We start from the raw sequence: 15,206 nt of genomic DNA, 5'->3' as shown, positions 1-15,206 counted from the left end.
GGCATCCTAAGATCTCCATATTTAACCACAGGAGTAGCCAGAATGGAGAGGGAGAAACAAGTAAATAATTGAAATCTCCACTTGGTAAAGACGTTAAGTTCCTGGTAAGTTCTTTACTTCTTCAAGTCTCAGTTTACACAGAGAGGGGGGGCGGGAAGGGGAAGAGAGAGAGAGAGAGAGAGAGACAGACAGACAGAGACAGACAGAGACAGAGACACACACACAGAGACACACACACAGAGACAGAGAAAGAGACAGAGACAAAGACAGAGAGACAGAGAGGGCGACACAGAGAGAGTGAGAGACAGATAGACACAGAGACACACAACACACACAGATACACACATAGAGAGCGAGAGAGAGACAGAGACAGAGAGAGAGAGAGAGGCAGAGACATACGGTATTACAATGCATTTGGGGAGAGAATCCTTTACAGCTGAGTGGCTCATCAATACTGAGGTACAGACAGGATAACTCTCCCTTGGCTTCTGACATCAGAGTACAGGTCGAGACAAAGGCCTTTGCCCCAACTCTGGTGAAGACTATATCTGCTTTGCTCAGACATCTTGGAGGCTAATGTGGTCGGGGGTTTAAGATCATCTAGATTCTGCCATTGCTAACCCCTGACACAGACAGCTGTCTGCCCTGGCATGAACAAGGGTGTCACTTGTCCTGTTCTTGCTTCATCCTCCTAGGCTGCAGGCATCGTGACAGGTGGCTCTGGGGTAATGGGTACCAGGTGGCCTGTTCCTCTCAAAAGACACTGCAAAATTTTACCCTTTAATGACTCGTTCACAGAATTCATTCATTCTACAAGTAGTTCTCAAGAGCCTATTGTGTGCCGGAGCCAAGAGGTGCTAGAATACATCAGAAATGGATCCATGGAGTCTGCACTCGGGAGAAGTGTGGGGTGGAATTTTGGGGTAGCGGCGTACTGTCAGCTGTGTGAGGTGAAACAGACCTGAATGTCTGTAGGCACTAAAAGTCCATATTCAAGCCTGACTCTAATATCTGCCCATCGAGTTTCCAGGAGACTGTAGCTACATGATGTCTGGAAAAGAAACAGGCTCATCTCGGGTGACTGTAGATGAAAGATCTAGTTCTCTCCTTTGGCATAGTGCTTTGTGTTCGCCATCCTGTGTCCTCCTGATTTTTTAGGCAGAAAAGGAGGTGAACGATGTGTTCCGTGTACAGGGCTGAGGTAAGCATCCAGTTTGGTTCTGGGGCAAGGCAGAGGAGGCAGGCAGGTGGGGATCCTGGTAAAAGGAGGTTTGGGGCCTCTGACCTAACTGTGAGAACTACAGCAGAGGAGGAGACAGGGCCATGCCAGACGTCTGCTGAATACAGAGTAAGAACAGGATGATGGTCTGACCAGAGCGAGGGAGTTTGGGTCAGGTAGAGCAAGAAACATGGAGAACATTCACACACAGGTTGCCAAGTTCTACCAAAGTGGTAATGGTCTCTCCCCCTATCATCCAGCCTAGGGTCTGTTCTGGAACCAAGAAGACCCCCAACTCCAAACCCCACAGCAGGCAGAGTGCAGGATGGCATTGTTGTCTATCATACAAATCAATGGTTCTTTTGCTAAGTGGTCAATGTTTGTTTGGCTTTAGCATTGTTTAATTCAATGCATCAATTAAAGATGGTGTCATGTCCGCTCTGGTCCGCAGCCTAGGCCCTCTGTGTGACTTGAGCTCATCGGTTTGAGATCACTCACAGCCTTACGTCTCCACTCCTTTGTCCCCTTGCATAACTCAAGGACAGGAGTAATTGACGTGAAACTTTTAAAAATTAATTTCGCTGCATATGCCACGGAGGGAGAGTGCAAGTCCTCCCAGCCATTTATAACGTCACGGTGATTGGTCCTGACAAAACAATACCTTAAAAACTCACCAAAGTAAATTATGGCCCGAGCAAATGGCTGCTCCGCGGCAGGGCCGGAGGCTTGGAGGGGAGCCAGGCAAAAACAAAGTAATGTGCTTTTGATATTAATAACAGAGATGATATCGATCTGTACGCTAGTGTCACTTCTCCACTCCGGCGAGGAGATTGCTCCCGGCATTTAGTCCACTGAAAGCCACTTTCCATGTAGGCCATTTAATTTTGTGAGTCTTTAATTATGTGAAATGGAGTCTAGTTAAAGGGCCAGGTCCCAGTTTCGCCAGGCGGAGACGTGGGCTGTGATTCAGGAAGCTGTCAGAAATGCATATAACTCAATTCTTAGATCTGCAAATGCAGTTGTCTCTCTAAATGTTTATTTCATCCTTGCACTTCTCTGGCCTGGTGCCACCGTGCATCAGGACAGACACAGACTCTGATTACAGGACCACATTTTTCAAAGGACCTGAAGTTAATGTGCCTGTTTTCTGCATAATAAAAGTCATAACTCACAGGAGCCGCCAAGGCCTCCCCCCAGTCCCATAAAAGGCTGTAGAAGGGACAGTGCATCCAGTCCCAGTAATCTGACGTTCCTGGGCCTGGCCTGATTCTGGACTGCTTGTCCGTCTGTGGATCTGTGGCAGACCGCGCTGGGAGACCACAAGTCAGACCACAGACTCATCCGTGGGTCAGAATACTTCAGAGGTTCATGAGACAGCCAGGAGAGAAACCCACATGCCAGACCACAGTGACAGCCACAGTTTCTGTTATAGACTTCAGGACAATGGCCCCCCGGGGGGAGGGGTTCGGCCATGGGGATCTTTCCTCAGAAAGACCATGGCACCTTTCCTCAGTTCAGATCAGCCAGCTTGTCACCCCCTTTCTCCTCTATACAGAGCCCTCTCTGTATGTGTTCCCGTGTTCCACAAGCCCACACTTTTATTTCTGTGTCTCTATGTGTGCATCTTGCACACACACACACACACACACACACACACACACATGCACACACACACACCCCTATGGCCATGCACTGCTCTGGAACCTCTCTTGGACTCTGTTTGGTAATGTTTGCATGCTCTGATCTTTCTGTCGTCCGATGGTTCTCGCTGTCCCAGGTGAGACAGAGGACTTCCTTGTTGAACCAGATCTGCAGTGCTTAAACCTCAGCCTGCCTGGCTGTCCTGGGGAGTCCTTGGTGCTGCCCAGGTCATCCATGGCAAGGACCACAATTAGTGACAGGGACCATATGGAGGTGGGCAGGCTGACCTGGCTAGCCTTTCTGCTGACGTACAACAGAGAGAGGGAGAGAGAGAGAGAGAGAGAGAGAGAGAGAGAGAGAGAGAGAGGGAATGGCATACTATGTGTCTAGAACTTGGCACCTCTGGCAGCACTAGTACCCTAGTCAAGGGTGAAAAGCCAAGATAATTGGCACCATCAAGATATAGTGCCATAGGGGTTGGGGATTTAGCTCAGTGGTAGAGCGCTTGCCTAGCAAGCGCAAGGCCCTGGGTTCAGTCCCCAGCTCCAAAAAAAAAAAAAAAGATATAGTGCCATAGAAACATGTATGTGTTCCTCACTTAAGGTGCCCATGAATGTCCTCTTCACTTACTTTGTAAGTAGTTTTGCTAGGTTCCATAATTGTTTGTCCAGCCCTCAGGAGACTTAGGAGGACAGGGACTTGGAAAGTGACTTCTGGGAGTACCACTGCCACAGTGGCAGGAAGTACCAGAAGTCAGGGAAGAGGACCATGTTACAGGCTGACCAAGGAGCCCCTGGCAGTGGTGGTAAAGTGAAGAACTTTATAACGGGAGTGTGGAGGGAGAACATTTGCAAACAAATACAGATGAGAGATGGGTGGGGGTGGGATAAAGAAAGCTGGCTTTGGGTTGGGGAGATGGCTCAGTGGGTAAAGTGCTTGCTGCATAAGCATGAAGACCTGAATTTGAATCCCCTGCAATCACGGAGAAAGCCAGAGACAACAGCATATACCTGTTACTAGGGAGGTGGAGACAGGAGTATCCCCCAGGCGCTCACTGGCCAGGCAGCTGGGATGAGTTGCTCAGCTCCAGGTTCAGTGAGAGATCCTACCCTGAACAAAACGGACAGGGATTAAAGAAGATTACTGGTGGTGACCTCTGGTGCTGTGTGCATATATACATAGGTTCATGACTATTCACATACATGTACATGTGTAAACATACACACACAGGCAGGGCGGGGGGCAGGCACATCCAAGGGGTGTCTTAGCGCAGATCTAAGTGGCCCAGTATTCCAATATGCATAGGTCAGCTCTGAGGGTAGGGATGACAGAGTCAATTGATCTTAAAATCGTCTGCCTGTGGATTTCTTTTCTCCCTTATTCTTAGCTGCAGAGAATCCTACAGGTCGGTATCTAGCTGTGCAGACCTAAAGAAATCTGCAGGGACAGAGGCTGATGTCCACCCTGCTGGTGGCAGTGGGCACCACTGTGTCTCCTTGCATTTGCAAAGCTCTTCCCTGTAGGAGTTGCTATCATTTGGAAGGCTCAGGTTATCTCCCAAAGCTTTATACGTTGGAAGCTTGGCTGCCAGGTTACAGTGTTGAGTGACGAGACCTTTAAGAGGAGCAACCTGGTGGCCGGTGGCTGAATGAAGCTCTGAAGGGCTCCACTTAGTTCCCGGGAGAAGGGATTGCTATAAAAGGATCTCCCTTGCTTCCAGTCCTGCCATGTGGCTGTTTTCTCCACTCACACATATTCTTGTCGTGAAGCCACCTGTTACATTGTGATATAGCCAGAAGGCCCTCGCTAGAGCTGAGCAGAAGGCAGCGCTGTGTTCTTGGACCTCTAAAACTGTGAGCTAAATCGACCTCTTTACTTCACAAATTATCCGGCCTTGGGCATTTTGTTCCAGCAACAGAAAAAGACTAACACAAGAGTCAGATCCAGAAGCAAGCACAGAGGCTCTGTCTGCCATGGACACAAGAATCAGGTTTGGAAAAGGTTTATGGGCTGACCAGAGCTACTGATGCACCATAGGATTTTTGCAGAGATTTTAGGATAAGAGACAGTTGGAATGGAAGGCAGAGGGGCTGTAAGGCTAGAAGCTATGGCAGAGTTTGCTACCACGTGGGGCCTAGGAAGAAGTCTGAATGAAAGCGATCAGGGCTGAGTGGTGGAGAGCAATAGGCCTTTAAAAGATCAGCATCAAGCGTGGCTGTGGCAGCACAAGCCTTTAGTCCCAGTGCTCACTTAGGAGGCTGAGGTGGGCAGATCTTTATGAGTTCGAGGCCAGCCTGGTCTACAGAGTGAGTTCTGGGAGAGTCAGGGTTATCCAAAGAAACCCTGTATAACGAAGCAAAACGAAGCTTCTTCAGAAGAAGGGTCTAGTTTGGAGAGTGGGAGAAGGTAAGCAGAATAGTTGCTTAGATTAGATTAGGGCTGGAGAGATGGCTCAGTGGTTAAGAGCACTGACTGCTCTTCCAGAGGTCCTGAGTTCAAATCCCAGCAACCACATGATGGCTCACAACCATCTGTAATGAGATCTGATGCCCTCTTCTGGTGTGTGTGAAGACAGCTACAGTGTACTTATATAATAAAAAGTCTAAAAATATGTTTATAGATTAGATTAGATTGAAGGGGAGGGCATGAGAGTGTGGGGGAGGAGAGAGATGGGGAGGGAGAGGGAGGGGATGGAAGAGTGAGGGGGACAGAGAAAGAGAGATTGAGCAGAGGACAACTTGTGGGAGTCAATACCTTCTTCCCACCATATGGGTTCTAGAGTCCAAACTCAGGCTGTCAGGTTTGGTGACTGGTATCTCCCATCCTCCCTGCCACCCCCACTCCTGCCCCATGGAGCCATCTCAGCAGCCCTTAAGGCTGGTTCTTGACGCACGGCAGTGCAATGCTGAGTAGAATATTAACGTAAGGCCCCAGGACACAGTTGCAGTGTTGTTACAGAATGTTATAAAGGGGGAGGGGGAGGATTCTGGCTTACAGTTTTTGCAGGTTCTAGTTAAAACTAAGATGCAACGATCGTTGTGAGTCTCTGAGAGGAAGGATAGGTGATCCTGGTCCAGGAGTACATGCTGGAACAAACCATGCACTGTGGCCAAGAAACAAGAGAGTAAGTGGCCAGGCCAGAGTCCCCAAATCAATCAACGAGATGTCACTAGTGGCCTTTGGGTCTCCAATAGGGTCCATCCTGTAGGTCCTGTCACTTGAGTACTGCCACCCTGGGGACAGATTCCATGCCATATGTTATATCCAGTATTATCCAAAGCATATCACAAGAGCAGTGGCTCATTGCAGGTATGAGCCATCCATGGTGAAGTTTTACCTCCAAGTCTGGGGCAAGAGGATGAACCTCCCAAGAAACCAGAAAAGACCTCTTCAAGATATAGAAGGAAATGCATGCTTAAGGTTAAAATGAATGGAAACAATCACAACATCAGTAATGACAGCCAATAATGGTGACCCCAGATACACCCTTATTGCAGGTGGGTTCTGTTCTATGCACTGCCTGGGTGTAACTCCATAAAAGGACTCTGGGGAAGAGAGAGGAGAAACAGCTGAGAGAAGTTAGTAGTCTGCCTGGAGTCATGCAGCTGGTAAGAAACGGAGCTAGGACTCAAACCTGGTTTGAATTCAAACTATGGTTCCAGTGTGTGTAATTGTAACTCTTACTTTATACTAAAGATACCAGTAAAGACAATTCTTGGGGCAGTTTGGCTATGGAGGGGACACACACACACACACACACACACACACACAGACAGAGACAGAGACAGAGACAGAGACAGACAGACACAGACAGACACACAGAGGCAAAGAGCAAGAGAGCACCAACTGTGTAGTAGTTGGGGATGCGGCTCACAAGAAGGCTTGTTGTGTCATGGAGTCCTGAGTGTCTAATTGTCATTAGAGGAAGAAGATAAAGACAGGAGGGAGCCGGCACAGTGCAGAGTGAGTGGTTCTGAGCAGGTGGGAGAGGAGGGGCTGCAAAGCCCAGGGGGGCTGGGAGGAAGGACCCATCTGTGGAATCCAGGATGTATGCAGTACAGTCAGGTTGTAGGTGGGATTCTCTTCAGATGACTTTCATTTCTCTGTGAAACTGGGAGTGAGGTCATCAGGTAAGAAGAGGGATGGGAGCAACTCGGTTTTGGAGCTGGAAACATCTGAGCAGAAGAGAGGCAGATGATGGGAAGAAATGCTGGTGAATTGTGAGACGTCAGAGATGGTGGAGTTGTATGGTTTCGTGTACCATGTAGATAGCAGAGTGTTAGGGTCAGGACCAGGGCTTTGATTCATGTAGAAAGGGATGAGGGACTGGGGAGAGTCAGGGGAGATGGCATGAGTACGGGTAAGATTCTTAACCATGGACAGTAAAAGAAAGACCCACTGAAAGCTAAAGAGGCCGACAGAGCCCTTGGTCCTGATGCAAACTTGGAGAGATGGAGAGGTGGTGACACACATCATGAATTTGGGGTATGTGGGGCAGTTTTGGGTAACAGCAAGGGTTTTGGTGAGATAGGGACTGAGGCTGGGAGGATGAAGTCATTAGAAATGAGGCCAGAGGCCTGGGAAGTTTGGGTGTTATGTGGGTGGCACCTAGGGATGCTGAATTCACCTAGGGGAAGAGGGAAGACCTGAGCCAGATGTCAGGTCTCCAGCAACTGGACTGGAGGGGCTGGTAAGTTCTGTCTTGTACCTGCCTTCACCTGTATGACATCATCCTACAGGTAAGTATTGTAGGACGCATATCTAGCATAGCCTGTCTACAGGGAGGCTGAGGAGAGAAGCAGAACTGAGAGACTTGGCTTTCCCTGGTGTATAAGGTCTTGAAACACAGAAGAGGAGAACAGTATGGAGAGACAGATGGTTTGGGAACATGAGAAGGAGAGAAGAAAGAATGAAGGGCACCACAAAGTTGGGGGCATCTGGAAGCTAATGGTCTAGGGACCATTTGGTTACTCACACAGGGTCATAGAGGTGGAAGGTTGGAGCCAATGTTCTCTGAAGAGGGTTGGCTCCAAGCGCCACTGCTGGAGGACACGGCTTAGCTTGGGGGAAGAGTTGCCACTCAGGGTCCTCCCATGGTTCTGTAGGAGCAAAGTGCTCCAGTCTGTTATAGGCCCCCAAATTTGCTGAGGTCAAACCCAGGCAGTCCTCAGCCTCAAGCACCATGCCCTATGACTTCTCTCTATGCTATAACCGCTAGTATCCAGTATCACTAGTATTCTGCCTGATTCTTTGTTCTTTGCTGGGGCCTGTTGGCATTTGACAGTAGATTAGGAATTTAAATCCTTGTTGGATGTGGTAACAGGAGCCTGTAACCTAGGGAGGGATGCAGAGGCAGGTAGATTGCTGTAAATTTAGTCTATCTAACAAGACCCCAGTGCTAAAACACAAAAGCAAAGGAGAAAGAGTTTATACACCAGTCAGGTGATTCTGAATTTCAGCCCAGCCACAGAAGAGCTGAGGGATTGAGGTTTCCATCAAACCAGGCGGCAGAGGCAGGAAAGGCCAGAGCTGTGGTTAGCTTGGGCTGTACAGCAAGACCTGTCTCAGAGAACTGGAGTGATAAAGGCTCCATCTTAGATTTCTGTGTGGTGCAGATAAACGCTTAGCGCGGTTACTGATACAAAGCGAGGGCTAGCGGATACATCCTACATTTACTGCCTCTTACTGTGCGCCAAGCCATCTTCAAAGACTTTCTGCGTAATGATTACGTCATTCTCTGAACAGCCCTGCCAAGTGGGTGCTCTTATCCCTTCAATCCCATTTGTTGAGGGAACCTTTGTGCAGAGAGGCTAAGTACCCTGTTCAAGGGGAAAGCTGTTAAGTATTGAAGCTGAGGTTAAACCCAGGCAGCCCTCAGCCTCAACCATCGCACCATATGGCTTCTCTCTATGCTACGAATGGTAGTAATTAGTAATCATTATCACTAATCATTGAATAATTTTTAAGAAATTTCACTGCCAAGTTTAGTTAACCCAGGGTTGGTGTCCATCTTAAGCTGGTAGGTGTCTGTGAGCTTTGGCATTTCCTTGGTCTGCTTCCTCTGTCCACTGGGCTGGACCCTTCTGCCTCCCAGTGGCTCAAGCTGGGAGAACTCAAATGCTCCAGGAACCATTGGCTCTCAGACCCAGGTCTTCTGCCTATTGAGATCTTTCCTACCAGAACACCCCAGTGACACAGCCTGTGGCAGGGGATCCTGGAGTCCTGTTTCCCTTCTTCCTTCCCTTCTTCCTGCCTGTCAAAACCTCAAGGTCACTTTGTATCCCCGGGGGTCCTGGTGAGACTCTTCCAACCATTCATCTCAGCCTTCTGTTCCTTCCCTTCCCAGGGTTTCTTCTGTCTGGGTTCATAAGCACCTGTTCTCCAGTCCTCTGTGGGCTGGGGATGGCGGATTGAAGAGGGGAAGGGATATTTCTCTGGTGTCAAGAGTTTTCATGAACAAATGTTGCTGGGAGCTTTGACTCAAACTCTGATGACTTGACAGGATTCTAGGCCCAGCTGGTCATCACATAATGAACCTCAAGAGGTGTGGACGATATGGCTCTCTTTGGGTGCCGGTTGTGTGATTTGTCCTGGGACTATATCAAGGAGTATCTGTTCATCCCAGCTAGGGGGAGCATAGGCCGATGCCAAGCACAACGCCTCGTTTGGCATAGCGGTGAGTTTACAGAGGTGGTTTATGGGTGACTCGAGGCAGGTACAACACTGGGAAGTGTCCTTGGACAACCTATACCATAGAAGGTCCTGCCTCTATCATGAACAACTCAGCAAAAGATGTGCCACTGAGGGATACCTTGTGAGCTTCCTCACTCTCTCCATGATGGAATATCAACAGGCTTGATCTTGTGCAAGTCTGCTACAGGCAAGCACAACTCCTCTGATTCAAGATGAGGTAATCATGTCCAACTCTGAGGGAATATCCCTCAGCAAACTGAGCTCCTGGAGATCAGAGTCTATGTCAATCTCATCTGCCAACCAATCCAGTGTATTGCTCAGAGTAGGGATCTAATGACTATTTGTAATGTATCTGATTCTATTTTCTAGATTTCAGCAGAGAGGAACTGAGCAGGAAATGATGAACTTGGTAATAAAAGCACTTGCAAATATGTCGGCAATAGTTACTACGTGGCAGGCATTGTTCTTAGCCCAGATACAGCTACAAGCTTAATATGGACACCAGACCCAACCCTGGGTTAACTAACCTTGGTAATGTAATGTTTTATGTAAATATTAATTAAATCCTCACAGCCTCAGGAGGTGGGAATTAGCATCATTTCCACTGATGGATGAGGAAGTTGATTTCATGATCTCAAGTATCATTATATAATATAATATCATTGTGATATCTTTATATTAAGCAAGTATTCATTTGCTTACTAGTGAGTACCAGGGCTGGGATTTGAACTAGAATAGTGTAGTTCCAGAATGGGCTCTTGACAAAGACTTGTGCTGTCTTTCTGTTTCTGAGCCCAGTCACCAGGGCAGATGCTCAACCACTTCAGCTGAAGGGATGGGGTTGGTTCAGTGTTTGGGGTATCTTTGGACTCCTTGGTGAGGAAGTGGGACATCTTGTCTAAGTTTATACAATTTGAAGTGGTAATAATCCTGGTATTGAAACCAAGACCTGACCAGGTCAGCTATTTGGCTAGTTGGCCTGAGAACACACTGATGGTGGTTTGTCTGAGTTCTACAATTCCTCTGAGCAGTCCAATGGGGAGTGACAGGCAGGTCCTTGATGGGGGATAGGCTGAGCCTTACCAGGGCTAGGGTCAGGGTCTGAGAGACTCTGGTTAAATGATGTGTGAGTTCCTAAATCTGCTGATGGCTGGTTTGCTGCCCTCCTCCGGCCCTCAGCCCTATGGACTTGGGGACTGGGCATCTCCCTGGGCCTCGGGCAGGGAGCGAGCAGTGCCTGAGGCAGGAGGCAGGCAGGCTCGTTGCGGTCCCTGCCCATCTGGGGAGTGCTTGGTGCTGGCTGGAACTGAGCAGTGGACGGTGTTTGGGCTCAGCAGCACGAGCCCAGCTCGGAGGCTGCGAGGCAGAGCCGTGAACGCCAACAGTCTGGAGGCAGGCTCCGGAGGGAGACGGCTCGGGCCCATTTGCTGAGCTCGGTTCCCACGACAGCTCAGCAGACAGATGGACTTGGGAATCCCTGCCGCCTGGCCAGGAGGGTGTACACGTGAAAGGATACGCAGGCACCCCCATAGGGAGAAATGAGTTGGAGGTTTCCAGGGACAGCAGGGTAGGGGATCAATGGTAGGTTTCATGGCCTGGGATGAACTATCAGAGAAGTCATTGGAAAGAGTGGGGTCCTGGGTTGGAATAGCCTCTGGACCTTGTCCAAGTATAACCCTGAACCTGACCGCAGGCTTTGCCTTGATTACTCAGAATGACTCCTAAGCAGGACCTTGGATGTGAGCCCTGACTGTAGTCTTGACTGAACAGACTGAGCCTTGACCCTCACTGATCTGAGCCCTGATCCTGGTTGCTGACTGTTCACATGAATGGTCTTCTAGGCAAATCTGCTACCTTATGTAGTTCCTCTGAAGGGTTTTAGAATCAATTGCCCATAATATGCCCACGAAGTGGGAGATAAGGGATGGGTCTAGCCACACTGGCAACTTCTGGATGGCACAGGAAGGAAGATGGCAATGTTCGAGAATCATGGGCCGAGAGGCGGTAGTATAGTGAACCAGAGAGTCTTGCCTGCCCAGGGAATGACTGAAGAAGCCCTCTGGCCCCTATGGCAGGCAAAGGATGGAGCTCAGGCAGCAGAACTTCAGGGTCAGACTTTGCCGGAAGCATTGGGAAGGTGGACAGGGACAGAGTGTCTGGGCACTCAACTGTGAGTGGGACCCAAGAGGGACAGACATGGAAATCAGGTCATAGTGGAAAGGGCCAGGGAAGACTTCAGTGAGGGCTCACTGGGGCTCCTTCCTTAGCATGTCAGAACCTATCCTTAGAGCTGGTTGTTTAGAGCTAACCCCAGCTCTAAACATACCCAGGAGCCTCACTTGGAACTTCCTCTGGCTGTCAGAGTGCTGCGAAATGGCCAGGTACAAAGAGTCCAGCTTCTCCTCCCTCAGGGGAGATGACCGTGAGGGATGTTTCTGCTATGCCCTAGACCGCCAGCCAGTGAACACTGTTAGAGATGGGCCAGACAGGGAATCTCTCAGGCTTTGGTGATGACATGGTACCTATTATTACTATTATTACTATTTTTCTCGAATGTTTGTCTTAGGGTCTGTCTAGGGACTCTTAAGCTAAAACAGGTATCCCAGATTTTACATGATGAGAATGAGATGCCTGGAGGCCAAGGGCTTGCTCTTGCAAGACTCAGAATGGCTCCCATAATCTGACATGGTCCTATCTGAAGCCGCTCTTAACCCCAAACCCTACCATCACCCTGGGAGAGTGTGTATCTGCGTGTACAGGTTGGGTCTCCTTAACATAGGTCCTTGGATCCGACATTTTTAAGTTGTCCATCCTTTATGAGGTATGTGTGGGCACCAAGCAAGTAGCTGTCCCCTCCGTGCCTTAGAACCCACACATTGGATAAGTTAAAGTGACCATTCCATTCAGGGAGGAATGGGACCAGTGTATCCAAGGGAAGACCTTATTAATTACCCCTTGGTTCTTCTCTGCAATCTGTATATGCCATGAATGACAACACCTCCCTCTGGGTAACCTGAGTCTTAGGGAAGGAGCTCAGCTCCAAGACACATAGTTTATACTTGTCCCAGGGCTTTGTGAGCGCCTATGGGTACTGAGAAGGGAGTATTCTCTCTTGTTGGCCATAGTGTTGGGGACATGAAAGACATCTTATAGACCCTCTTGCCTGGTCACCTCATTGCTACAAATCACTATGTTTATATATGCTACATTACTGTCTCATGACACCTTGAACAAAGTGATCGTGAGGTGTTGTTTAAGCTAAGTTTCATTTGACAGATGGAAAAAAAATGAAGAACCAGAGAGGGAGGCAACTTCCCAGAGGTTATGGCAGTGGGTCAGGCCAAGCAAACAGCAAGACCTCAAGTCTCCCCAAAGTCCTGCTCAAAGGCAGGCAGTGTCTCTGCCATGCTATCTCCCTTAAGCCAGCTCTAGAGAGGACCCCTGGCCCTGTGCCAGCCTTCCTTCGCCTCTCTGCCAATGTGTGGCTCTCTGGGTTCTGGCACTGTCAAAAAACTCCTCCGCTGGTCTGCTCTCAGCAGAACACAGATTATCGCTCTTGTGCTAATTATTTTTATGATTAAAAGATGATAAATTATTAAACAAAGTCTGAAAAATGTGCCAAGATCTGCTGTGAGGCTGGGCCTGAGAAGTTGCCCCCTTGGCGTCCACATTAATTAATAAATGAGGCTCTCGGTGGAGAAGAGTCACAGCTGGCACATCTGGCAGCCAGGCAGGAGCTGGCGCGGGGCAGATGCTGAGCTGATGGAGGGAAAAGGACTTCCTGGGAATACCCAGCTTGGCTTGGGAACGGATTCTCCCTTTCTTCCACATTCCTAGCACAGGGCCCAGGCAATGGCTACAACGACACCAGCCTGGCATATGACCCCTGGAAGAGACGGGGGCATTTCAAATTGAGAAGCCACATCTAATTATAATCCTAGTCCCATTTGCAATCGTAACTTAGGGAAGTCGCAAGTGTCTATTGGGAGACAGGTTGTCAGGTTCATGTTTCTGTCACCTATTTCTTCCTTGGAAGCTCGGAGGAGGTCACGCAGTGAGGCTCTAAACCTCTGTTTCTTCATCTGCAAAATGGGTAGATGACATTTCTGCTGAGTAAAGAGCAGGTTTGGCGTTGTGGCTGAGGTGGTACAGTGCTTCCTCAACAATTGTGGAGCCTCATCTTGGAGTCTTAGCCTGGCCTAATCAAGTGTGGTGCTGCAGGCCTGCAATCCCAGCACTTGAGAGGTGGAGGCAGGATTCAAGACCATTATCAGCTGTATAGGGAGCTCAAGACCACCTTGACATATATGAGACTGTTTAAAAAACAAACAAACAAACAAACAAACAAACAAACAGCATAAACCAACAAAACCAAAACACACCCAGCTCCCAGACTCATGTTAGATTAGGCAGTTTCTAATGATTTGCCACGAGACCTTGGCCAAGTAGCTTTTCCTCACTGAGCCTCACTTTTCTGATCTGTTAAATGGGAACCCAAATTCCTAAGACAGGATTAGAGAAAAAACTACACCTACAGCAGGTATTAGAAGCAATTTCATTATAATTGTCCATTATAGCTCCAAGGTACTGAAGTTTTAGCAAACCAGTTTCCCTGTGATCCCACGAGCCACAGGTCCCTGCCTCTTCTGCAGGGTTTCCTCCTGTCCCCAAGACTCACGCACTATACAGACTCAGGTTCCAATGTCACACAACACTACCTGTCGTCACTCCTGACTGCATGGTGATGACACCACACCCCATTCAAACTCTCCCCCATCACTTGACAGTCCTCTGTGCAGTTGCCCACCCAAACTGTCCCTTGGGTGGGCATCTGAAGGATATCTCAAATCTCCTGTCTCAGCATATCCCAAGCGTCTTCGAGCTTGCAGTCCTTCCTACCTCAGTGAACAGCAACACCATAGTTTTGGGATGGAACGCACTCCTCAGGTAAACCCTGATTCACCCGTCATTAACATCATTCGCATCAAATACTTGAACCTCCAGGAAATGGGATCAGCTCCACCTTCCCCCTCTGGTACCACCTGAATGCCTAGCTAGTGTTTCATCATCACTGACCCTCTTCCCCCAGACACTTCTCAGTCTCACCCACTCACCCCTGCCATCTTCTTACCCCCATCCTAGGATAAGTCACCATCATGCCTTCCTGGGCACGTAGCTTCCTTATTAATCTCTCTGCTCTGGAGGAAACTTGTCCCCAGTGGCCTGTGACCCACAGGATAGCTGGAGCGATTCCTTTAAATACAAGTCAGTCTTCTGTCTATTGTCCTTCAACAACACCCTGCAGGAGAGACACGGGAAGGGTACTCTGCAGCCCCTGACGACACGTGTGGTACCACCATTGCCTCTAGGGTTTTTGAGCCAGGCATCATTCTCTTCATAACCTCCACTCCCTCAGACCTTCTCTGCTCAGTACCATCCCTCCTCCACAGCACCTACCCCATCTTTCTGTCCTCATCTCTGTTTTCTGTTTGTCTTCTCCCTCTGCACATGAGATCCTGAGGGTATGTGCTGAGATCAGACCTACGCACTCCTGTAGCATGCAGCAGAGGGCCCGTGTGGAGGAGGGGCTGTGGCTACAGAGAATCTGTTGGACACAGGGTCTGTCTATGGGGACCTTAGTACTACAAGTCTG

The sequence above is a fragment of the Rattus norvegicus genome, chromosome 5 (genome assembly GCF_021556685.1).
Source record: "Rattus norvegicus strain SHRSP/BbbUtx chromosome 5, alternate assembly SHRSP_T2T, whole genome shotgun sequence".
NCBI classification, from domain to species: domain Eukaryota; kingdom Metazoa; phylum Chordata; class Mammalia; order Rodentia; family Muridae; genus Rattus; species Rattus norvegicus.
Note: the sequence above shows the minus strand (reverse complement) of the source record.